The 27,298-nt window shown below is 40.2% G+C and overlaps 1 protein-coding gene across 14 annotated transcripts in view; it reads right to left on the bottom strand.

Annotated features, from left to right (window-relative positions):
* Positions 1-27,298, bottom strand: part of LOC105486657 (WDFY family member 4) — a 295,688-nt gene that overhangs the window by 116,946 nt on the left and 151,444 nt on the right. The window lies entirely within an intron of this gene.

Below are 27,298 nucleotides of genomic sequence, written 5' to 3'. Positions count from 1 at the left end.
AATACACCACATAATAGATCAAATAACAGAAATCATGTAATCATTTCAACAGACATTTTTAAAAATGACAAAAATTTAAAACCCTTTCATTACAAGACAAAATGTCAACCAACTGCCAGGGTGGGGAAAGAATTTTCTCAATCTCATAAAGGGTAACTACAAAAAGTCCCCAGCCAACATTATACAACATTATAATTGGTGGTGAAGGACTGAATGTTCCTTAACATCAGGAACAAGACAAGGATGTCCACTCTCAACACTTCCAGACAGCAATCTACTGAAGGTTCTAGACAGCACAACCAGGCAAGGAAAAGAAATAAAAGGCATCCAAATTGAAACAGAAGAAAAACACCTCTGTTCATAGATGGCAGGATTCTATATTTAGAAAATCCCAAATAATCCATAAAAGAACTACTAGAACTAATAAATGCATTAAGCAAAGTTTCAGTGTACAAGATCAAAACACATAAATCAGCTGTGTTCCTATCTACTACTAATGAACAATCCAAAAAATAAATTAAGAAAGCAATGCCTCTTATAACATTATCAAAAGAATAAAATGTCTAGGAATACATTTAACCAAGGTGAAAAACTTGTACACTGAAACCTATAAAATATCACTGAAAGAAATTTTTGAAGACCTAAATTCATAGAAGATATCCCATGTTTATGGTAACAAGTCCTCATATTGTTAAAATGTCAATACTACCTAACATAATCTACAGAATTAACAATCTCTATCAAATTCCAATGACTACTCCTTTTTTGCAAAAATTGAAAAGCCAATCTTCAAGATCATATGAAATTACAAGAGATCCCCAAAACCAAAACAATCTTTAACAACATAAAGAATGTAGGAAGACTTATAGCTCCTGATTTCAAAACTTACTGTAAAGCAATGGCAAACAAGGCAGTGCAGCACTGGCACAAGAATAGATATATAGATCAATGGAATAAAATTAAGAGTCTAAACTTAAAACAATTTGTCTATATTCAATTAATTATTTTACAAAGGTGCCAAAACTATACAATGGGGAACGAATAGTCTTTTTAACAAATGGTGGTAGAAAACTAAATAGCCATATGCAAAATAATGAAGTTAAACCTTTACTGCAAAACATATAAAAATTAACTTAAAATGAAACAAAAACCTGAATATAAGAGCTAAAACTATAAAACTCTTAGAAGAAAACTTAAAAGTACATCTGCATGATCTCAGATTTGGCATTTGTCAGATTTAGATTTGACACCAAAAATAAAAGCAACAATGAAAAGTGATATGGTTAGGTTTTGTGTGACCACTCAAATCTCATCTTGAATTATAATCCCCCAAATCCCCATAATTTTCACGTGTCAAGGGGGAAACCAGGTGGAGGCAAACGAATCATGGAGTGGTTTCCCCCATGCTGTTCTTGTGATAGTGAGTGAGTTCTAATGAGATCTGATGGTTTATAAGGAGCTCTTTCCCACTTCGCTCAGCACTTCTTCCCGCCACCTTGTAAAGAAGGTGCCTTGGTTCCTTTTTGCCTTTTGCCATGATTGTAAGTTTCCTGAGGCCTCCCTAGCCATGCTGAATTGTGAGTCAATTAAACCTCTTTTCTTTATAAATTACTCAGTCTTGGGCAGTTCTTTTTAGCGGTATGAAAACAGGCTAATACAAAAAGGATAAATTAGACTTCACCAAAAGTAAAAATTTGTGCTTCGAAAGACACTATTATGAAAGTAAAAAGAAGACGCAGAGAATGAAAGAAAATATTTATAAATTACACCTCTGATAAGGGACTCCTATCTAGAATATATAAAAAATACTTAGAAATCAATAACAAAAAGAAAAATAACCCAATTTAAAAATGGACACTAGATCCAAAAAGACTGCTCTTCAAGGAAGATATTCAAATGACTAATAAGCAGGTGAAAAGGTGCTTAGTGTTATTTGTCATCAGAGAAATGCAAAATAAAACTCACAATGAGACCAATGAGAGAGTCAACCAAGTAAGATGGTTAGAATCAAAACTTTAGATAATAACAAGTTTTATTGAGAATATGGGTATATCGAAACTCTCATACACTGTTGCTAGGAATGTAAAATAGTGTAGAACTTTAGAAAATATTCTGAAAGTTATTCAAATGATTAAATAAAGCGCTGCCATTGACTCAGCAATTCCATTCTCAGGTATATACCCAAGATAAAAATTGCATCCAACTGCAAACTTATACATGAATGTTTATTGCAATATTATTCATAATAGCCAAAAGTTGGAAATAACCTAAACATCCACCAACTGATGAACAAATAAACAAAATATGATCTGTTTACATGATGGCATATTATTTAGTCATAAAAAAGAATGATGTATTGACACATGCTATAACATGCATGAGTCTTAAAAACAACATCCTAAGTGAAAGAAGCTAATTTCAAAAGCCCAAATATTATATGATTCCGTTTCTATGAAATGTTAATAGAGAAAGGATATTAGTGATTGCTTAGGACTAGAGGGATAGGGGATAGAAGAGTGATAGTTAAAGAGTATGGAGTATCTTTCTGAGGTTATAAAATGTTATAAAATTGATTACAGTGACAGTGGCACATATTTGGGAATATACTATAAACCAGCAGTTCTCAACTTTTTTGGCACCAGGGCTGGTTTTGTGGGAGACAATTTTTCCATGAACCAGAGGTGAGGGGTTGGAGGAGGATGGTTTCAGGATGATTCAAGTACATTACATTTATTGTGCACTTTATTTCTATTATTATTACACTGTAACATATAATGAAATAATTATACAACTCACAATAACATAGAATCAGTGGTAGCCTTGAGCTGTTTTCCTATAACTATATGGTCGCATCTGAGGGTGATGGGAGACAGTAACAGATCATCAGGCATTAGATTCTCATAAGGAGAACACAACCTAGATCTCCGGCATGCGCAGTTCACAATAGGCTTTGTGCTCTTATGATAATCTAATGTCACCACTGATCTGACAGGAGGCAGGGCTCGGATACCGGTCCATGGCCTGGGGGTTGGGGATCCCTGCTATAAACCATTTAATTGTTTACTTGAAATAGGTGAATTGTATGTTATATGAATTATATATAAATAAATCTGCTTAATAAAAAACATTTAAGGAAAAATAAAATCCAGAGTCTCATAACATAGACTCACATCAAGAACCAGGAAAACCTCAAACTGAATAAAGGAAGACAATCAACAGATGTGTACAGTGAGATAACAGAAATGTTAGAAATATTTGACAAAGATTTTAAAGCAGCCATCATAAAAATGCTTAACAACTACAAATTTAAAACATTCAGAAACAATTTTTAAAAAATTAGGGAGCCTCTGTTAATAAATAGAACATCTCATCAGATAAATAGAAGATATAAAGAGGAACCCAGTGTAAAACAGTAGAATTCAAGGGACAAAGGGAAGAATCAATGAACCGGACAATAGAACAATAGCAAGTAGCTATTCTGAACAACAGTGAGAAAGCAGAATGGAAAAAATGAACAAAGTCTTAGCAACCTATAGGACAATAACAAAAGATTTAATCTTTGTGTCATCAGAATCCCAAAAAGAATGGATAAAGTGGGTGGTGCCTAAAACTTACTAAAAAAAATAATGGCTGAAAAAATCCCCCAAATGGCAAAAGATATAAACCTACAGGCTTCAGAAGCTAAGCAAATTCCAAACAAGACAGACCCATAGAAATACATGTCAAGACATATTATAGTCAGACTTCTGAAAACTAACACAAAGAAAAAAATCTTAAACCCAGGGAGAGAGAAACAACACCTTACCTATGGGGGAAAATATTTAAGTAACAGTGATTTTTTTCATCAGAATCCATGGAGGCCAAAAGGAAGTGGCACAGTATTTCTCAAGTGCTGAAAATAAAGAACTGTCAACACAGTATCCTATATCCAGCAAAAATATCCCTTTGAATTAAAGGGTAAATTAACACATTCTAAGACAAAGGAAAATTAAGAGAATTTGTCACCACCAAAGCTACCCTGTAAAAATAGTTAAAGGAAGCTCTTTAAACAGAAGATAAATGGTAAAAGAAGGAATCGTGAAACACCAGGAAGAAAAAAGGAATAGAGCAAGCAACAGAAATATGGTAGATACAATACATATCCTTATCCTTTTCCTCTTGAGACTTTTAAATTATTAGTGATGGTTAAAACAAAAATTATAACACTGTCTGATTTTATAACACTGTGTGATTTTAAATGAGTGTAGAGAAAATATTTAAGACTATTACATTATAAATGGAGAGTAATACCTAGAGCAACAACTAAAAAAGCTACACAGAGAGATAACTCAAAACACAATAAATAAATCAAAATTTAATTCCAAAAAATGTCCAAGTAACCCACCTTGGTAGACAACTTCACCTAACAACAAGACAACACACATTCTTCTCAATTGCTCACAAAACATACACAAAACATCTTGGGCTATAAAAAAAATCCAAAAAATTAAAATAAATAAAAACATGCAGGATGTGCCCTCTACACACAATTGAATAAAACTAGAAATTAGTAACAAAAGGATAACAAGAAATCCTCAAACTCTTAGGAACTAACAATAGACTTTAAAATAATCTGTGTCAAAAAAGAAGTCTCAAAATAAATTTTTTAAAAAATACATTACATTTAATGAAATTGAAAATAGAAAATATCAAAATGTATATTATGTAGCTAAATCACTATTGAGAGGAAAATACATGGCAAAAATGCATAATTAGAAAAGAGTAAAATTATGCTATAAACTGAATGTTTCCGTTCCCCCCAAATTCATATGTTGAAGTCCTAACTCCCAACATAATGGTATTAAGAGGTGGGGCATTTGGGAAGTGATTAGGTTTGATGCTGCCATGGGGTAGACCCCCATGATGGTATTAGTGTCCTCATAAGAAAAGAAAGACACCAGAGCTTTCTCTCTCCACCATGTGAGGATACAGCAAGAAAGCAGCCTTCAGTAAGCCAGGAGGGGAGCCTTCAACAGGGAGAAAATTAGCCGGCACCTAGCTCTTGGACTTCCCAGCCTGTAGAACTGTCAGAAATAAGCCAGCCTGTGGGTAGTAACTTGTAATAGCAGCCTGAGCTGATAAGACAAATTCTCAAATAAATACTCTAAATTCCTCCTCAAGGAACTAGAAAAAAGTGAAAAACCCAAAGCAAGCAGAAGGAAGGTCATAATAAAGAGCAGAAATCAATGAAATTAAAAACAGAAAAATGATTGGAACAAAAACCTGCACTTTGAAGAGATAAAATTTACAAACCTTTAGAAACACTAACATAGATGAAAAAAGAAATGACACAAACTGCAATTCTAAAAAATGAAACAGGGGCTATTGCTACCGACCTGGCAGGCATAAAAATTAAGGTAATACCATGAACTGTACACACATCAGTGTGACAATTTAGATGAAACGGATAAATTCTTTGCCAAACACAAACTACCATGACTCATCCAATATATGATAGATCACTGGCATAGCCTTATAGCTGCTATAAAAACTGAATTCATAATTTTTAAAGTCTCCAAAAATAAATTGCCAAATCCACATATTTTCACTTGAGGATTTTATTAAAAATTTAAGACAGAATTAAAATCGAATTTATGAAATATCATCTAGAAAATAGAGGAGATGATATTTTCCAATTAGTTTTATGAGGCTAGTAATAGTCTGATAACAAAACCAGACAAACAATATGAAAAAAGAGAAAACTATTTTTTCACGAATAGGTGCAACATTTCTCATATTAGCAAACAGAATTCAAGAATACCCCAAAACACTAATAAACGATGGCCAAGTGGGATTTATTCCAGGAATGCAAATCTGAAAAATATCCAAAAAGTAATCCATCAATCTAATTCACCATTTTAGCAGCTGAAAGAAGAAAATCACATGGTCATATCAAGTGATATAGGATAACATTTGACAAAATTTAACACCCATTCATGATAAAACTCAGTAAACTAGGAATAGGTATAAATGTTTTTAAATTAATAAAGGGCATCTACAAAAACTCTACAGCTAACATCTTATTTAGTGATAAATAATGAATACTTTTCCTCCAAAATTGGAATAAAGTCAAGATGCCTACTTTCACTGCTTTTATTCAATATAGTGCTAGAAGTTCTATTCAGTACAATAAGGCAAGAAAACAAGTAAAAGCCATACAGATTGAAAAGAAAGAAATAAAACTGTCCCTATTTGTAGCTGTCCTGATTCTGTTGAATTCCTAAGGTATTTACAACAAAGCAAAACAAAACAAAATCCAGTAAGGTAAATACACAAGGTATTTACAAAAAAAAAAAAAAAAAAAGTCACAGGATATAAGATCAACATATACATAATAAATGTATTTCAAAATATTAGCAATGAACACATGGATGCTGAAATAAAAAATATCATTGTCAATTTCTCAAAAATAATGAAAAACTTAAGTGTAAATCTAATAAAACACTTATAGGATGCATATGTCAAAAACTATGAAATGCAGATGAAAGAAATAAAAGAAGATCTGAATAAAGGGAAAAACATATCATGTTCAGGAATTGGAAGACTCAACCTACAAATACGTCATTTCTTCTCAAATTGCTAAGCATGTTTAATAAAATTGTTATTAAAATACCAGCAAGGCTTTTTCTGGATACAGACAAGATTATTTCTAAAACTGGTATGAATTGGAAAAGGGACTAAGAGAGTTAAAACAACTTTGAAAACTAAGAGTAAAATGAGAGGAATCATTCCACCTGATTTCAAGACTTATTATACTCATAGTTACAGTAATTGAGAATGTGTGGTACTGAGAGAGGAACAGACACATAGATCACTGGAACAGAAGAGAGAATCCAGAAATAATCCACAGATGAATGCCCAATTAATTTTTGACAAGGTTGCAAAAGCTATTCAACAGATAGCTTTTCAGCAAATGGTGTTGGAGCAATTAGATGTCCATTGCCCAAACAATGAACCTAAGTCTCATACCTTATACAAAATTTAATTCAAAATGGACCACGATTTAATGAAAAACATAAAACTACATATTTTAGGAGAAAATCTTTCACATCTAGGGATAAGCAAAGAGTTCTTAGATTTTATATTAAGATTGCCATTCGTAAAAAGAAAAATTAATGAATTGGACATCAATATTAAAATTTTGCTGTGCAAAACCATGCGAACAGAAAGCTATAACAATCTACACTCTGGGAGAAAATATTTGTAAGACACATATCCATCAAAGGATTAACATCTAAAATATATGAAGAACTCTTAAAATTCAACAAGTAGGCTGGGCGCAGTGGCTCACACCTATAATCTCAGCACTTTGGGAGGCTGAGGCGGGTGGATCACCTGAGGTCAGTAGTTCGAGACCAGCCTGGCCGACATGGTGAAACCTTGTCTCTATTAAAAATACAAAAAAATTAGCCGGGTGTGGTGGCAGGTGCCAGTAATCCCAGCTACTCGGGAGGCTGAGGCAGGAGAATCGCTTGTACCTGGCAGCGGAGGTTGCAGTGAGCCAAGACTGTACCGTTGCACTTCAGCCTGGGCAACAAGAGCAAAAAAAAAAAAAAAAAAAAAAAAAAAAAAAACAAACAAAAAACAAGTAGAAAAGAAAAAAATACCATCAGAAAATGTACAAAAGATGTGAGCAGACATTTTACTAAAGAAGGTATAAAGACCTTAGTACATTTTGTTCCATCCATGTCACCCATCTAGATGGATATAGAGACTTTAATATTAATACCTTTTTATAATAGACTGGCTAAATAACTTATATTTATATATTGAACATACTAATGTTTCTCAAAATGTGGTCAATAAATTTTTAGGGATTCCTGAGACCTTTTCAGAGGCCCTGTGAAGTCAAAATTACTTTCAAAATACTATGACATTTTTGCCTTTTTTTCCCTTGCGTTGAAATTGCATTGATGGCCCCAAAGCAATAGTAAATAAAACTAATGCCTTGGCACAAATCAAGACATTGGCACCAACTGTATAAAAATCACCATGTGTGTTCCCCACCACCAAGAGCTTATAGGAGGAAAAAATTAAAAGTTATTTTCATTTAAGAACGTCTTTGATGAAGCAGTACAAATTGTTAATTTTATTAAACCTCAACCCTGGATACACTTCTTTTAATAGTTTGTGTGATAAAATGGGAAGTCTGCATAAAGCATTTCTGAATACCAAAAAAAACCCATCATGGTTGTCTCAAGGAAAAGTACGTGCATAATTGTTAGTTCTGTGAGCCAAACTAGCTGCTTCTCTCAGAGAACATCATTTCTATCTGAACGAATGACTGGGAGACAAAATTACAGTTATTGGCATGAGTATTTGGCAGCTATTTTCTTGAAAGTGAACAAAGTAAACCTGTCATCTCAAATGAAACAACTGACAGTATTTACTACCAAAGATAAAATTTGAGCAAATTTTAGAAAAATCGAGCAAATACTAGAATTTTGAAAAATTTGTATCTGTGTGCCTCTGTGAGCTTGACAGTGTCCCAGTAGCTAAGAATTTTTCTGGTGTTAACTTCAGCATAACTTTTCCATATTGCATAATAAAATGTGTCAACAATTGGGAGATCTACATAAGTCAGGGAACCAATATTTTCCACATATACTACCTGTATGTTCTAATGCATGTTACAAAATAATGTATGGGTTAAAATATTCACTCAAAGTACAAGATAGATCAACACATTTGAATGTAACAGACTACAAAAATTTTACTGATAGAGTTCAAGTGTCCTTTAATAAATTACAACTTGTTGAGTTTTGGTATAGTATCAAAGAAGAATATAATTTCCTTAAACCACCATGGCACGTGTATACCTATGTAAAAAACCTACACATACTGCACATGTACCCCAGAACTTAAAGTATAATTTTAAAAATATGAAAAAAAAGAATCAGAAGAAAATTGAGCCTCAAATAAATACATAGTTGAAAAAGAGAGGAGTATTTTAATAGTCTTTTCAGATAAGTGTGGATATTTTTCTTGAATACTCTTATCAATCTGACAGGTAGTATCTGGTTAGTTGGGTAAGTTGAGATGTGGAATCTGAAACAATATCAACCAACTTATCATATTCTGTTGTATTAAAATACAGTGGCTATCTTGCAAAAAAAAAAACTGAAATACTACTTTCTTTTCTAACTGCATATCTGTGGGAAGCCAGATATTCTTCATCTACTTCAAAACATGCACAACAGATTGAATAAAGAAACAGATATTAGAATTCGACAATTTTTCACTAAGTCCTACTGGTACTAAAAAGATTTTCAAAAATATAAAACAGTACCACTTTTCTTACATTTTTTGTTTTGAAAATATAGTTACAATAGTCTCCCCTTACCTTCAGGGCACATGTTCCAAGATGTTTCAAGAATGCCTGAAACCACAGATAGTACTGAAACCTATATATACTGTTTTTCTATATGTACATACCTATGATAAAGTTTAATCTATAAATTAGGCACAGAAAGAGATTAGTAACAATAATTAATAATGAATGGAGTAATTATAATAATATACTGTAACAAAAGTTATTTAACATTATAAGTTATTTCTGAGATTTTCTACTTAATATTTTTGGACCACGGTTAACCATGGATAACTGAAACTGCAGAAAACAAAACTGTGAATAAGAGACGACTACTGTACTCATTCAAAATGTTACGCTTACACATAATGGATCTATTATTTCTATTATTATTTTAAAATAAATTAACACATGCATCATTTAAAAAATTGTTCTAATTTATAATATAGTAAATATCAGTAGATAAAATATACATAAGCCAAAGCTCTTTGGAGTCCTTAATAATTTTTAAGAAAGTGAATGGGTCTTGAGACCAAAAAGTTTGAGAACTGTTGCCCTACCACTGGGAAAATGAATGAACCACTACTGTGGCTAAATCCTACAAACATAATTTGCAGGGAAATAAGCCAGACCAACGAGTATATACTATGTTATTTCATTTATATAAAATTTAAAATATGGAAAACTAATTTATGATATTAGATACTAAAAGAGGGACTACTTTGGGGGAAGAAGGTGCTAGAGACTGGAAGGAGGCATGGAATCAGGGATGCTACTGGGGTATCATTAATCGTGATTACATGTTCGCTTTGTCAAAATTCTTAAATCTGTATATTTATGTTCTGCTTTTTCCCTATGTATATTATCCTCCAATAAAATTAAAAAATGTTTATTGGCAAACACTAAAAAATATAAACACAATATCATTTTAAAACCCCAGTTACTGTTTTGGAATAAAGGAAATAGTGTGATTTCATTCTTTTTCTTTTCTTTCATTTTTTTTTTTTGTTTGCAATTTCTTTTCAATATTGCTGTTACATTGTTTATACACATTTAAAAGTAAAACAATCATTATGAGCATTACAAGTGACATAAAAAGCTGAAAAGTTTGACTAATTCTACATTTAAGGCAAAAGCCCAGACTTTTTTCTATTATGGTACTTTGGAGACATGCAGCAGAAATACAGAACGCTTAGGGGACCTTGGACGCAAAGCAGCTGCCTTCAAATAAATGGACTGCCTTGCAGCAGAGGGATAGGCCTTGCCATGATGACACCCGCGGGTTAAGTGGGCTCGAGGTAAGGAAGTTCAGTCAGGCCAACTTGAGTGTTATAACATGAAAAGACCTTCACGTTCTGAGCACTACAGAATAACAGTATGGGAGGTAGAAAGCACAGAAGTCCAGACACCTTAGTTTTTGGTTCTTAGTAGTCACATTACAGGGGAGGTCACTTAATCTTTCTGAAACTTTATTTATCGTCAATAAAATGAGGTTACTAGGACCTCTCTTGTCTATTGTGCAGAGATGTTATGAAGCTGGGATGAGACAGTAGAATGAAAATATTTTGTAAACTGCAAATGATCTCCTAGCGAGACTGTTGGGGTATAAAATATTGAAGTCATTAATAAGGTCAGTTGAAAAAAATTACTTAGGGCTACGTGCAGTGGCTCAAGCCTGTAATCCCAGCACTTTGGGAGGCTGAGGTGGGTGGATCGCTGGAGCTCACGAGTTCGAGACCAGCCTGGGCAAAAAGGCAAAACCCCGTCTCTACAAAAAATACAAAAATTAGCTGGGCATGATGGTGTGCACCTGTGGTCCCAGCTACTCAGGAGACTGAGGTGGGAGGGTGGCTTGAACCCCGGAGGTAGAGTTGCAGTGAGCCGGACTGTACCACCGTACTCCAGCCTAACAAAGCCAGACCTTGTCTAAAGAAACAAACAAACAAACAAAAGACTTAGATTGTCTCCTCAAAATTAAAATTAGCACTTAAAGAAAATGTTCTATGAGTTCGGTTATAAACATCTTCACACTTCAAATAAATACCTTGTCTACAATAACTGCAGTCCAGAATTGGTTATACTCTGGCTCAGATTCTCCATTCCAGGGTTCAAAGCTACTCCCTTTGAAAAAAAGGATGGGACACACAGCCCATGCAGTGGCTGAGTTGAGTGATGGGGAGGGGAGAGGCTGTTCAGGCCAGGAGCTTGTAGGGAGGGCTTGAAGATGGCTACAGATGGGGATAAGGTTGTAGCTGGTGCACGGAGAGTGAGGCAGTTCACACCTCACGGCTTCTGTTTCCAGAGTGGAGTAGGAGGCAAAATGACTGCTTCTCCTGAGAGCTGAGCAGCTCTTAAACAGAGTAGTGGATGCTTGGCAGAATGGGACAGGGAACGCACCACGAGCATATCAGTGGATTATCTAAGAGTATTGATAACCCAAATATGTATCATCCCTTGGTCTGTTCTCTCAACATTACTTTCAATTAACTAACATGCACAGGGCACTTTACGACTGACAAAGGAGTTATGCATGTGCACATTTAAAATTTATCCTCCTGACAAATTTATATGATTACTCTCATTTTACAGAAGAAGATATAGAGGCCAAGTGAGAATAAGTGACTCTGTCAATACAGGAAGTGGCAGAGTCGGAAGATGAGTCTTTGGACTCTGTCACTATGGGCATCTGTCTCTCGTGCATTTCCACCCAGTGTATCTCCACCTTCCCACTGACCTTTGAGCCCTTTATGCCCTGGAAAGTTGTCATACTCAGGGAGGTGGAGACAGGAGGAAGGATATTTGGGTCAGGTCAAGGGCAGAGGCCCATCTGCCTAGACAGCAGTGATTGTAGCACATCGAGCAGGGACAGATTCAGAGCAGAGTGCTGCATTGCTTATTAGAACTAAATAGCATTTGCTTAGCAACTGCCAGCACATTAAAGAGTTTGAGAACCTTTGGAGTAGAACAAAGGGCCTCTAATTGCTGTCTGGAGATTTGAGAGGCAAAATGGGTCTGGGTCCTGCTCTCCCAGTGCCTCTTCAGGGCTTTGGCTGCAGGACACAAGTCAGAAGTTGGAATGGGAAATTGGGCACGTATCCATGGAGGGTCACTTCCAAGTGGGCTCACCAAAGCTTGGTGGTACCCACCTTTGCCAGGGGCACCCTTAGGGCTGGCCAGCTGCTGGTGACACTATTGACCAAGCTGTCCCGCAGGAAACACCCACTAACCACTGATGACAGTCATTATGCTTGTTTGTTTAAAGCATCATTAGTCCTGTAATCAGAGTTGTGTGGCCTCACAAAAATGAGAAAGGCTGATATCTGAAGGCAGCAGCTCAGATCCTGCTCAGCAACTTGGTGCTAAGATGATAGTTATGGGTCCTGGCCACTTCAGTCACACACTACATGTCAGGTCTGGGACTAAACTCAGAAGGGAGGGATGCCGAGTCCTCACCTGCACTGCACTGGCCATGAACGGACATGTGATTACCATTTCATCCTTCGACTCACCTTTCTCACTGCCATTAATTAATCCCGAAGAAATCATAAGATATTTGCACAAATAGTGGACGTTTTTCACCATCCTATTGATAGCAGCACAAAATGAAACAATTTAAGCATCCACACATGGAGGAGGGTCCATCCTGTGATAGAATGCTATGCAGTCAGCACAAATCAAGCTCTCACCAACGGCTGCCCCCAGTCTTGCAGCACCTTGACATCCCCTTTGGGTGAACACCATCCTGACCGTAGATGGATGACTTGAATAGTGGGGCAAAGTCTGGATTTCAGTCTCCTTTTGCTCTTTTGGCCAGATGCCCTTCCATACAACCTACATAATCATTCACAGCAGCCCTGGTATCAAAAAGGACCTACTGATGGGCACCAGGTTCTTGCTATATCAATATTTTAAAATTGATAGAATAGAAAACAGTATGCTTTCAAGAACAAGAATTAAATCTGTGTATATTTGCCTAGGAAAGAAAAACTAACAGAATATACAATGTGCTGGCCATTAGTGTTGTTCATCAAATATTTCCAGGTCTTTATTCCTATAGGTAGTGGCGTGATGAAACTTCCTGCTACCTTTGATCTTGGTGAGGCCAGGGAGATATGTGCAGAAGCTTGACAGCAATTTGCTAATCTCTCTTTTTCAGCTCTGTGTGGCAACACTCAACGTTCCAGATAGTGGCCGCACCATAAGCCAGTGTCGCTGAGTGAGAATAAGGTATACAGAGTCTTGGGCCAACACTCAGGGTACTCATAGCACAACCGAGAAATAAGCATTTGCTATTTTAGGCCAGTTAGACTTGGGAGTTTTTGTTACTGTAACATAACCTAATACTTTCTGAGTAATACACACACCAAAAATGTTAGAAAGGGTGATAGTGGAATTGCATTAAAACATAATTGTGAGCAGAAAAAAAGAGAGCAAGAGAGTTACAGGGAAAGCACGTATGAGACCAGTTAAATACTATGAGAAAAAGCTGGAACCATTTGAACAACAAGATAAGTAACAATGGGCTTCATGGATTACAGCCCAAATTCCAAAATAAATATGAATGAATTTTACTGACATAAATAAGATTGAAGAAATAGAGAAGAAGAGACAAAACTTCCTTACAGAAGAATTTTAAATTATATATGTAGATAATCCTCTTCCAGACATTAGAGCTGAATTGCTCGCACCCCTTGAGGGTGGTATGGACTTAGCGACTTGATTCCAAAGAATCAAGTATGGAAAGGCAGAAACAGTAACTTTACCATAGAGGAATGTGACAGACACCACCTTAACTCTATGATAAGGGTTAACATCAGCAGTGATGACATTATATGGACATCGTGTATCCCCTGATATCACGTGGAGAGAAGGGCATATCACCTCTGTGGACCCATAACCCCAGGCTAATCATGAAAAAAAACATGAGGCAAACCAAAACTGAGGGACATTCTACAAAATATCTGACCATACTCAAAGCTGTCAAAGTCACAAAAAACAAGGAATATCTGAGAAATTGTCACAAACCAGAGAGGACTAAGGAGACAAGACAACTGTATGTAATGTGGTACCCTGGATTGAATTCCAGGTTAGCAGAACAAATGATAAAATCAAAATAAAGTCTGATGTTTAGTTAATAGTAATGTAACAATGTCAATTTCTTAGCTTTGACAAATATGTCATGAATAAGATGTTAACAACAGGGAAAACTGGGTGGGGAGGACATGGAAGTAGTGAATGTGAATATGAAAAGTATCGCAAAATTAAAAATGATTTTCTAAATCACAATGGGAATTCACCCAACCCTCTATCCTAACCCCCACTGAGAACCTGGGATGGAGAATGAGAGTCTCTTCTCCCTCAGGGAGACACCATTCCACAGGTTCTCTTGGCTGTCAACAACTCATTGTATTAAATGTAATTCTCCTGTTACAAACAATTATTTTGGGGGTAAATCTTGTCTGCTGAAATTGCACAAGCCAGTCACTTCATCTGGTACTTAACAAAGAAAGACTGATTGGTGTACAAAATGGTGGAAAAGCTGCTTGGTGGATGTGCAGGATGGTGCAGAATTCACCAAACTGCAGATGGTTGTGCATTCTGTGAATAGTTTGAGGGAATGTTGAGTATTGCTGACAACTTAATTTCCATTTTATAAATAGACTTTAGAACTTAACCCCATATAATATGTTACTCCATAGGCTATCTTCTTTATTATTTTTTAAAGTTTCTGTGTATTCATTCACCAAAAAATCCATAAAGGAAATCAGTGGTCATGCTGCTTTACTTTAGTGTCAACTCCAGATTCCTTTAGCATCGGACTCTCCCCAACAAGACAGATTCCAGTTGAACTCAGGGGATCCCCCATCCACGGAGGGCAGAGTGAAACTGCTGCCGAGGTAGATACTACTCCCAGAGAGCCCAAGCTCTCATTGATCATTCTCATTGGACGCAATGGTCCCCCACTTGTCACCTGTCCTGCACCAGTGCTGATTGAGAGGATGAGGGATTTGGTCATCACGTAGTCATAGCAGTGAGGAACAGAGGAGCCACACCTGTGCGAGCACTCTGTGGTTATCGTGTAAACTAATTGTTATGAACACTCTTTCCCGGCACGCCTCCTCGAGGTGCCGCAGCAGTAGGTAAACTCTGCAGGAGCAGCGTTCTGTGTCACCATGAGGGGGTTCCCCACCAGCCCACCAGAATCAGCTCCTCTAGGTCATGATTCAGGGCTTCCCAAGTGGAGGCAATGATCAAACTTTGAGGGATTAAAGAGAACCTCACAGACCTGCCTCACTCACTCGGGCCGAAATCTCCACAGCTGGTCAACCCCTGCCTGGAGTAAGACACCCCAGGGGTCAGGATTAAAGAGACCCAGCAGAACCTGCTGATGACATCTACCAGGAGCAGGGTCAGGGTAGGCAGCTCCTGCTCTTACTCCCACCCCTTGTTTAAGTCCATGTGCAATGCAGTCTTGTACTAGTTGCAAAGGATCCAGTGAACAGGTGACCTAAACACTTCTATTATGTGTCTTCCACAGAAGGCTGACATATCCACCTTGGAATACAAGTTCTTAGTGGAGGTCTGGTTTTAGTTGAGTGATAGAAGCAATTAATGAGAACACCATGAAATGAAATGCTGTCCCTGTTTGTTGGTAAATCATGTGTATACTATCCTTATGTGAGCCCAGAAAACGCTGGCAGCCCTTGAGGAAGAAGGCATAGTGTGTACTGAGTGATGGGACAGCCTGGGCTCTGCAGCAAGCTATGGTCGGGGCCCAGGGGTCTTTGGGGGATGTCTATTCGGATGACTCAGGCCAGAAAAGGCTCTTTCCTTTGAGTGCCCAGGTAATTGCACTTTTCTCTGCTATGGAGACACAGCCCCCGGATCCTTAATAAATGTCAAGCAATACCAGAGTAATAATCATATTTCCAGCTATAATGACAAACAACTGGTGCTCCGAGCGGGTGAAGAGGGACCAGAACACCACAGCGCAATTCATCTCTTGTTAAATTCACTCACATATTAATTTCTGAGATGAATGGTGGTTTCTAATTTGTCTTTTTTGAACTGTGATGTTTTTATTAAATTCAATCATCATGAGTACATGAAGAAGGACTACTTAAAAACAAATCCACTCTGGTATAGCAAAAGACGAATCCTTTAAAATTGCAGGCACCATGCCTTCTCAAGGAAGCCATGCTCTCTCCTCTCTGCTTTCCTCTGTGGGTTTCAGGGCCTCTGCGAGTCTGAGACAGGCGGGAGGTGTCGCCAATGGCCTTCCCTGAACTCGCCTATTCTCACCCTGTCTCTGCGGGCCTCATCCTCACAGGTTAATGTTCTTAAAGACTCACACCTCCTCAGGCAGGGCGAGAAGGTTAGGGATTACTGGAGGGGGTTTGGATGAGAGATGAATGAGAAGATCCACCCTGGGGGCAGAGGAGTTTCAGTCCATGCAAACATCTTTCCCTGAATATGTATTGAGAAGTGAGGCACTGATAAGGACTAAATTGTGTTCCCCCCAAATCACATGTTGAAGCCCTAACCCCTACTACCTCAGAATGTGACAGTATTTGGAGACAGGGCCTTTAAAGAGGTGATAAAGTTAAAGTGAAGAGGGCGGGCCCTAATCCTACATGACTGGTGTCGTTATAATAGATGAGGACACGGTCATGTACAGAGGACAGACTATGTGAGGACACGGGGAAGGCAGCATCTCTGAGCTGGAAAAGAGGCCTCGGGAGAAACCAGCCCCTCCAACACTTTCCTCTCGGACTTCCAGCCTCCAGGACTGCGAGACAATACATGTCTGTAGTTTAAGCCACCCTGGCTGGGATACTTCGTTATGGCTGTCCCAGGAAACTAATATAGGAACTTTCACTCCAAATAATTCTCCCCTAGCACTGAGACACCTGGACCCCAAAACTGACATATTTCAAAGACGGATCACAACCAGGGCTGGAGTCTATGAGGAGATCTCTTCTTTGGACTTTATGAAGAGCAAAAAGGTCACCCTGGTCAGGACTGCCCCATTGCTGAGGCTCCAGAGTAGAGCCGTTGGCAGCACTGGCTGTAAGCTGCACCCACTCCAGGAGCTTCCTAAGGCCACCCGACCACATGCCAGCTCCAGGATGCTGCACAGCCACTCTTCCTTGTGTTCTTGGAAGCCACACTGTGACTAGCCAATATGTTAGTCCTACTGTGTGATTCACCACTGGGCTGCCTGATGGTCATAGGTAGACTGGTCAATACCAACCTTTCCCCCTCCTTTAGGCTGGGTCCCCATAGATGCAGTCATTGTGCATAAAAAAGCAGGTAAGCCTGAAATAGATGAACCTGGCTTCTTCCTAGCAGTCTCTTTTCAGCCAATGATTCGCAGCACCTGCTCTAGTGCAGGCCCTGTGCAAACCCGAAGGCCTTCAAGATGGGCAGGGAACAGGGTTTGCCCACCAGGAACTTAAAACTCTTGCGAGGGAGTAAATGAGAAAATGACTTGCCCACAGAGGGGGCCACACCGACTCACAGCCAGGCTGGAGAGGGCTTGGTGGGCTTCCAGAAGGGATAGTATCCCTGCAGGCCTCCTCTAAGCAGAGAGGACCACATTTTCCTAAGGGTAGAGATGGGAGAAAATAGCCTGCACTATTACAAAATATGGAAGTGGGTCTACCTGGAGCAAAGATGCCATGTGGGAATGTGACAGGACATGAACTTGGATAAGCAGTGGGGTCAGCTACACGGGGCTTCTTAATTCCATCGGTACAAGTCTGAGTCTGCACAGCTTGGGAACTAAGGATGGTTTTTGATCAGGGGCATGACATCGTCAGCTCAGATCTTTAGAAACTCACAGTGGGGGTGACATGATGGCAGGATGGGGCAGAGTCAGCTGTGAGGTAGAGGTCATCTGCTTTGCTCACCCTGTGTCCCTATTCTCCAGCGCTGAACCTGGCTCTTGGCAGAAGCAGTTGATGGATGAGAAATGGATGCGTGAACCCTCTTGCCTCCCACTCCACAGTGGCATTCAGGAAGCTGGAGCACAGCGCTGGTATGTGACAGTGAGTCTTTATAGACTGTATATTCAACATCTGAATTTCCTAGGAATTGACTTTCTTCTAGGATTATTTTCTTTCCTGATCTCATTTCCTTATTTTTTCGCACACACCTCATCTAGAGGTACCATAAAGCCTTTGGGGAGAGAGTCAGAATATAAATAAATACATAAGATGAACTGGATAGGATACCCCAGTAATGCCAAACCAGCACCCGACCCACAAGGCGGATGACCACGAGGGTCCATCCTTTGCATCTGGAGGGTGCTCTTCCTCACCATCAACCTGCCCTCACATCTTTCCTCCTCCACCTCCTTCTCCAAGTCTCAGATCAAGCTCCTCCAAATCAGACTTGCACCCTCTCTCTTCTGGGCCCCTTTTTACAGCATAATTATTTCACTAGCCTAGGAGCAGGACGACCTCCTGGGTCAGGGACTGTGCCCTTTTCGTCAGTATTCCCTGGCCTTAATCCAAGGGCCTGGAACATGGCAGGAAATCATGAGTGTGTGTGGGAGGTTGAAGGAAGACCTCTCAGAGTGGGGACAGGGGGTTTGGTAGAGGAGAAGGAGAGCTAGAGCCAGATGGAAATACAGATACAGAGGCCACAGATACAGAGTTATAGATACAGACAAGTTTCCCTATTCCCTGAAGAACTTGGAATCATGCTTGGTGGCCAGCTCCTGCCACCTCCTCTGGGCCACTTCCACTCCCCCAAGGGGTGTCTGTGCCCAACCACATGGGCCTCTCTCTGCTCTCAAATATACAAGCCCATTTGTTCCCCGGAGCTTTGACATTCACTGGGTCCTTTCCCAAGTTCTTCTCTCCTAGATGTTGGAGGGCTGCTCCTTCATCTCAACTCATTATCACCTCCGTGGAGAAACCTTCTTGGACCTTCCAACCTACAGCCATCACAAGGCAAGTCTCTGGCGCGTCATCTAGGTCCTTCAGATTACTTTATGTACTTAATATTACCTCATCCGTTCCCTTTTGCTTGCCGTCTGCTTTCCCTCAAACAGAGTGTGGGAACCTTATCTGTTTTACTCACTGCCACCTGAGCTGCACAGCAGGCCCTAGGCTTGAAGAATCCCTTAAATCCAGAGTGGATCCGACTCAGGCTTATTCAATTGCTCTTTCGTTTGACTCAAAGATCTTAACGATTGCCACCATCACTCCCTGGGATAGTGGATACATGAGCACCTAGGAGACCCCCCGAACCTCACTCTCAGGCCAGGGCTGGACTCGGTGCTTTCTTGTTTTTTGTTTATTTGTTTGTTTTTGAGATGAAGTTCTGCTCCTGTCACCTAGGCTGGAGTGCAATGCCACAATCCGGCTCACTGCAACCTCTGCCTACTGGGTTCAAGCAATTCTCCAGCCTCAGCCTCCCGAGTAGCTGGGATTACAGACGTGCACCACCACGCCCAGCTAAATTTTGTATTATTAGTAGAGACAGCGTTACAACATATTGGCCAGGCCAGTCTCGAACTCCTGACCTCAGGTGATCCACTCGCCTTGGTCTCCCACAGTGCTGGGATTACAAGTGTGAGCCACTGCACCCAGCCTGGACTCAGTGTTTTCTTCTGCTGTCTCCCCTCTCTCCTCCACATTCCATCTCTCCTTCCTTCTTTGCCAGGCCCAAGAGCCAAGTTTACATCAACCCCCATCAACAACAGTGAAGAAAAGAAAATTTCAGAACTTCCTGTTCTGAGACTTTGAAAGACTTTTTTAATTAACCAAAATGGTTTCTCATAATAGATGGGTCCCAGGGCGGGACGGCGGCTGTAACTCATGCGACAGCGCCAGGCGGCCCGGCTGTGAGTGGGGGGCCTAGCGGATTGTGAATGGCAGCAGCGCCTCAGGAGGGCCCCAGACTGATTCTCCCCACCATGGCCATCTGCCGTTTTATCTTTTATACAGCTTGGGACACTTCTGTCTTTGGAATGCTAGAGCATTTTTGCCTTGATGAGTATGTTTTTGAAAATACTTAAATTTAGATAAATACACAAAAATATGTTTCCTTATAACTCATAATTTTAAAAAATTAAAAACATCTCCTGGGATGGTGATACCTTTCCCCCCAACCACTACTCTAATTTTCAGAATGCAGGTATACCTTACATTGTGAAGTCCAGTATATCTAAATCTGAACCTCAAAATAAATATCTGCATGTAAGTGTCCTTTAAAGAACTACATTTGATTTTCAAAAGGATTCAACCCAGGATTCCTTTAAGTTGCCAGATTCCTAAATTAATTTCACATCTGTTTTACTTTACAAAACCTTGATACATGCAGTATACTTTTTTTTTTCTGAAATCCATCTACTGTTATTTATTTATTTTTGGATGTCATCTAACTAGGGAGATAAACAGCCAGGCTATAAGGACTCCTTAAATATAAGGACCATGTATCATCTCTGCACTCATAGAAATGAGTGCTATGCCTACTCAAAACTTCATGTATTGTTGAATTGCAAATGGTAAAGTATTTAAGTAAATTAAAATATTGCGAGTTGACCTGCAGATGTGGACTCTGTATTACTCAATTTTTTCCTCAATCACAGCCTCATATTTGGCATATAAACACAGCCTGACTATGTAATAAAATAAGTCACTATAGAGGAGAAAGAAACAAGAATATCAGTAAATACCTAGCAGATGGAGGTGAGATCTGGTTAATCTTTCCAAACTAGATGTTTCTGTTCAGGCTGAAGTTGTTGGGGAAGGAACTGAGTATCTGTCCCTCAGGACTTTTTGGCATCTTTTAGATACAATGCACCTTTAAATGGGCAGTGGTTGTTATCTCAGATGGAGAACATTCCATTGATTCATGGAGCTTGCATAACCTCAGTGCCTTCCTTGTTGGAAGGGTTTTCAGACCATAGTCTTGTTGCCAAAAGCAAACCAAATTTAATCCCATTTTTTGGGAGGCCGCGTGGCCAAAAGAATAGTCAAAGAGATGGCATTTGGGTCACTCTCAGGTTGCAGAACCCACAGTAGAGAGACAGACTTCTCCTTCAGTGACAGTTGTAGACCAGGAAGAGTGTGACTGGCAGGAGATAACACTGCAAGCAAGCCATGGACAAAGCAAGTCACTGTAGCTACTGATTATTCACTAAGTGTGTGGACTTTGCACTTAAGTCACAACATGGCAGACTACATGGCAGAGTTACAGCTGCCTTCTCGCCCTGGGACCCAAGGTTTAAGAACAAGAATAAACATTTCTGGTACAGGAAATTTTTATCAAGTAGCTGAGGTAGAAGCTTGCTGCACATTAGGAGAAGATCAGCATCATCTGGTTGAAGCATCAGGGTCCCTTTGTTAGTTGGGGTCTCTGCTAGCCCAGCCATTGTCCTTCACGTGAACTTGCAGGAGGAAGCCCCTCTGGATAGTCAAATGAGAACAAGGCGTCCTCCTCTGGGCAGCCGTGGACCACACCACAGCTCAGGGCCTGCTGCGGAGCTCAGAAGTCAGGGTACACCTGGTGACTGCTGTCTCTGGGGTGCCCTGGTCTGGTATAGGCGAGCATTCCCTGCAGTGAGGACACTGCTTGCTGCAGACCAGCTGGTTTCACATCTACCACCAGCTGCTGTGCAATGATGATGCCTGTCTATCTTTGCTTGGGCCCTCAGGATAGCTGCCTGCACCCACATTGATGGGCTGTTAGTGGTTCTGCCAGTTCTATACAGAGCCAGGCCCTAACACCGATCCTTTTAAGGGGACAAAGGATAGTCTCTCTTAGGCCTCTGTATTTGCTTTGCATTTATGTGAAACCTTCTCCACACAAAACCAAAGGGCCTGGATCCAGTACCAATTATTCCTGGAAAAATCATCCAAGAAGAAGATGAGTGGGTTTGATGTCATGAATAGAGACTTTCTCTTCTCAGCTGCATCAGGTGACATCAGCTTGATGCTCAAGTGGTCCAGCATCTTCATGTACAAAGATACCAGAGTAGACATCCTATCCACTGAACTAGCTGCTTTATAAAAAACAGGTATTCAGGATTCAAACAGAATTGTTTTAAAAATGAAAGCTATGGAGACTTGAACCTGCTGGCTTCTATCTTGGGTAGCCTGTTTTCCTGTTTTCCAGCAGGTGTGCAGTGACTCTGTGATGTTTCAGGAAGACCCCTAATCTAAGAAGGTTACTGCATTTAGCACTACAGTCCACCCATTCCGTTTACAATATTTTATCAGAAGCCATCATGATCTCAGATGGAGAATATTCCATTGATTCACAGGACTTGCACAAGCTCTGTGTCTGCTCTCTGCCCTAAGAAATCAGGAAAATGTGAACTTACAACTAAGGATGGCTGGACTTGAAGTTTGATATGTGCAGTTTCTCTTTCCTGCATAGGTAGGGGAATGTGTGTAACCTATTTTCAGCAAGTCGTGGATGATATTCCCTGAACCTAACCTGAAAGAAAACATACATTAGAAGATTTGCCGTAAAATACCTTTAAAGGGAAAGCTCAGCTACAGAATTTAAGGCAGAAATTGCAGAAACTTTTCCGAAACAAAAAAATCAGTTGTGATATATTTAAACATGAAGGACACAAATATAAACAAAGTGCAGTAACAAATATATCAACGGAACAGTCTGTGCCCTATAGTACTATTACCTTGCTACCACTCCAGCGTGAACAGCCCAATGGAAACTTTTATACCACTAGCAGCAAAATGACTAGTTTTATTGAAGAGGAAATAAACAAAAACTATGTTGCTCTAAGCAGTTTTGAAATGAATATCTGATTCAAAACTTCCCCTGTGCATATAATTGCATGCTAATTTACATTTTAATTACTTCCTAAGAAATCAAAAGCATTTGTTGACAGTAGAACATAATGTCAACTTCACGGTGCTCTGTTGGTGGATGCTTAATGAACTTAATTAGATAATTAGTGATGTTAATTATCCTTCTATTATGAAGATAAAGATGTCTCACAAATGAAGCACCCAGTAAAGAAACATCATTAAAGGTATCAGTGTTTGCTTTGTTCATTTACATGTATTTTTCAAACTCCTGTAACAGATACTTGTGATAGACCAGAGACACTTCAAATGGAAAAAGAAAAACCACTGTCTTTCTTTATCCAGCTCTTGTCCTTTCCTTTTATTCTGGATACTAATGCTATACTGGTGATGTTGCCACTTTTTCAAAATCTGGGCTGTAGGGAACTCTCGTCCTTGTTCAGTTCTGCTGCTGAGTTTCCAGTACAATTGATCAGACTCCTTCCCACTTCCTTCTCTCTGGTGTGATAGGTGAATTCTAACACAAATTGCTTGCACAATGGGATGTGTCTATGTGTATGTGTAGGGGGGATATGCATGTACACATGTGTGTGTGAGAGAGACAGGGAGTGTGTGCGTGTCTGTGCGTGTGTGTGTGTGAGAGTGTGTGTGTGTGTGTGTGTGTGTGTGTGTGTGTGTGTGTCAAGGCAAGAGCAAAAATGAGAGAGAAGGCTCTGGTTGAGTGTCCAGAAAACCTAAAAGAATAACGGAGCCCCTCCCCACCACCCCGGCCTGGCTGCATTTCCCTGATGCTACAGTGTGTCCCCACCTCCATCACCAGATTCTGTCCCTCTTGGGGAGGTCATTCTGGGTGTGGTGTAGGAAGCACAGCTGCCTGCAAAACTGAGGGCAATGATACAGGCCACATAGACTTTACTTTCAGTTGAAATGAAAACAGAAATTTTGAGGTTTAAAAAATAAAACACTAGACTTCATTACTTTTTTGTTCCTTCCTTGCCCCCAAATACCACCATAATCAGAGCATAATGGATATCCCATCTGGAAATAGTCCTAGCCCTGACAGTACGATGAAGAGCTCTCAGACCAGGCTGGGGAGAGAGGCATTATTTTTAGGGTCAGTTATCTCAGGAAAAGCACCAAGAGCAAAGAGGTCCTTGGCAGCATTGCCCACCACAATTAAGAAAACCAATATTCCATTTAGCAGAAGGTCTTAGAACATCACTCACGCCAGTAGAGCAGTTTATACTTTTCAAAGTGTTTTTTAAATTATACTTTCCTTTGCTTCTGAGTGGTTTTATGTCTCTAACAGATAGTCCTATTTAATTACTTATTCAAAAGACTCTTCCTACCACTGAACACAACTGGGTTTTCCAACAATACAGCATTGTGATTTATTATAAACACTGTTTTCAGGTTTTCTGAGTCTCCCTTGTCTTTTCTGTGGTTTTCAATAATTTATCCCTCCAACCTGCTTTCTCTTGATCTGTGAATACAAGCTGGCCTTTCTGCTCTCCTGCCACGCCAGCAAGAACCTGTCTCAAGATCTCACCTCTCTCTGGGTCCTCTGACTCTTCCATTTTAGAAATCCTCATGTGTCTTTATTCTCCTTCAGGGTTAGGCCACCTACCTCCAAATCCCTCTCTTAAAGTCATATTCATCTCCTGGGGAAGACGTTTCTTTCTTGCCCACAAACATTATGTTGAATGTACTGCAACTTTAAGTAAAAATATTTCACATGATGACCTTCTGAATATCCGATTTTAAAAATGTCCTGCAACCTCTTAAAGATCTTTAACTCTTTTTCAGAAGAATTTCTCTGAGAATTCTGACTTCTGTTTTCACAACTGCATTTCGACATCCTCAGCTCAGCTCTGTTGTACCACTTACTCCCCCTGTATTTCAAAGCCAGTTCTTTCTATTTTCAAAAATCTATTCTCACTCCCAGTACTCTCTGGTCTCATGAGCTTTTTATCCCAGGGAAGTGAAATCTGAGGCCTGCGCCTGGAGTGCTGCTCAGCTCCTGAACATGGAGAGCTCAAGCATTCAACTAGAAAGCAGCTGTGTCATCAGCAGAGCTTATTGCCTTTCTTCCTGAAACTGCAGCGTGGGATTCTCCAAGGCTCAACGTGCCCTCAGCCTCAGCAAGATCCTCCTCTCATCAGCAGGAGACAAACACAAACATGCCAGCAAGCAAGACCAGGTGCTTCTTGATCACTCCCGCAACGATGGCTAAAGCCTTCCAGTTCTGCACATTTGCTTTCCCCTCTGCAATCTTAATTTGGGTCCCATGATTTCTTTGAAGAGAAAATAAGTATAGGAAACAGTAATGCATGAAATAATACGATGTCTGGGATGTTGCTTCAGAATTATTCAGTGCAGAAGGGGAAAGTGGGAAGTGATAAGGAGAGCAAATTGGCCATGAGTTGAAAATTGTTGAAGTCAAGTGATGGATAGATACATGGGGATTCATCACATTATTTTCCTACTTATGTATATGTTTGAAAATCTCCACAGTGATTTTTTATAAAGATAATGGGTGAAGTGCTCAGAGGGGATAGTCAAAAACATCATTTCCCTCACTAAGGACCTCAGCCAGAGCTGCCCTTAACAGAGGAGTCACCGAGTTGCTGGCCTCAGTCAGCAACTTGTCCTCTGCCGGGGCAGAGCTGCTCCATGCTAGGGTGGGTGATGGCGGGTCTGGCACCTGGTCAGGGAAGGAGCTGATGGCAGACCCCAGGCACCCTGCCCACACAAGTGCCCTGCCTCTGAAGTCTTCAAGGCCCCCAGTGGTGGGCCTCATAGGGCAGCCTTTAGGGGACCCCCGAGAAAGGTGTGGGGCAAATTTCTAACGTTCCCCTGTTCTTGCCAGGGCAGATGTAGAATTCCTATGGAAAGCTTTTACTTTTTTTAGCAACTCCAGCGGATCATCCTCAGGCTTCTGGTGCCCTCTCATCCCCTTCTGTTAATTCTTACACAGCCCTGACTTCCCTAGGTGGTCTTCCCTAGGTGGGCCATTTCAGTTTGCTAATACATGGCTTTGAAAACAGCAACTGGATGCTTGCTCAGCTATCTCCTAAAGCCATGGAATTGTGGGGAACAAAGGGCTTTGCCTTCCTCCATGTGAATCCTGCTCTTCTGTAAGTCCCCCAATCTTTGCTGGCAGGCTGGTGAGTGGGTCTCCCTCCTGTGGTGGGGCCTGCCTGGCTCACTGCCTGGGATAGCTGTCCACATGTGTACAGTTGATCCCAGGGGGAAAGTGGGCTGAAATCTAGCTCATGCTCTATGTACACAGGTCGGGGGCTGCCCAGAGAGGCTCCTACCCCTTTAAGGGCTGGAAGTCGCCTTGCACTCTCAGCCCCTTCCTCTGGTTCTTATTTCTCCCCATTCTCTGCAGAATCCCACAGAGCCATCTGAATGCCAGACCTCCTAGCCCCAGGTGCTGTCTCTTCTCAGAGCCAGGCCTGTCCTGGGTGGCCCTCTTTTCTCACCTGTCCCAGCCTCAGTTGAACAGAATTTTCTGTGTGTTATTGATGTTCACTACTCCAACTACAGCTACTGCAGCCCCCACTATCTCCCACCTGAATCACCCTACAGTCCCCCGCCACCCCCAGTTCGGCTCCCCACTAGGGGCCCTCACCTGTAATCTCACCTATAGGAGCAGATGCCATGCCTCTCTTTAACCTCCCACCTACAAGTAAATGTGAGTGTCTAGGCTGGCCGGTGGTGCCCCCTGACCTGGCTTTTACTCACTGCCTTGGCCCCTTTCTTACCACCTGTTATGCCTCTGGCCTTCTCCCTGCCCGAGAGCTCTCCTCTGCACAGGCTTTGACCCCGCTGCTCCTCCCAGACTCAGGTCTAGGCGTCACCTCCTCCACAGCCCCTTCCTAACCAGCTTCTAGCCTCCTGACTCCTGTGCACATTTTCTGATTACTAATGCTTTTATATAAACAGATGATGACACACATTGTATTTTGGAATATTTTCAATTTTCATAAAAGTTACAAAGATAGTAGAGAGTTTTCATCTACCTTTCAGCTGTTTTCCCATAAAGTTATTAACATCCCACATTGCCATGGTGTACCTGTCAAAACTAAGAAACCAACATTGGTTGTTGATGTCTTTTCAGCTTGTTTTTAAACAAGGAAGTCTGGAATTGAAT

This window comes from Macaca nemestrina, chromosome 9 (assembly GCF_043159975.1).
Source record: "Macaca nemestrina isolate mMacNem1 chromosome 9, mMacNem.hap1, whole genome shotgun sequence".
Taxonomy (NCBI): domain Eukaryota; kingdom Metazoa; phylum Chordata; class Mammalia; order Primates; family Cercopithecidae; genus Macaca; species Macaca nemestrina.
Note: the sequence above shows the minus strand (reverse complement) of the source record. Positions and strands in the feature narration are given on the sequence as shown.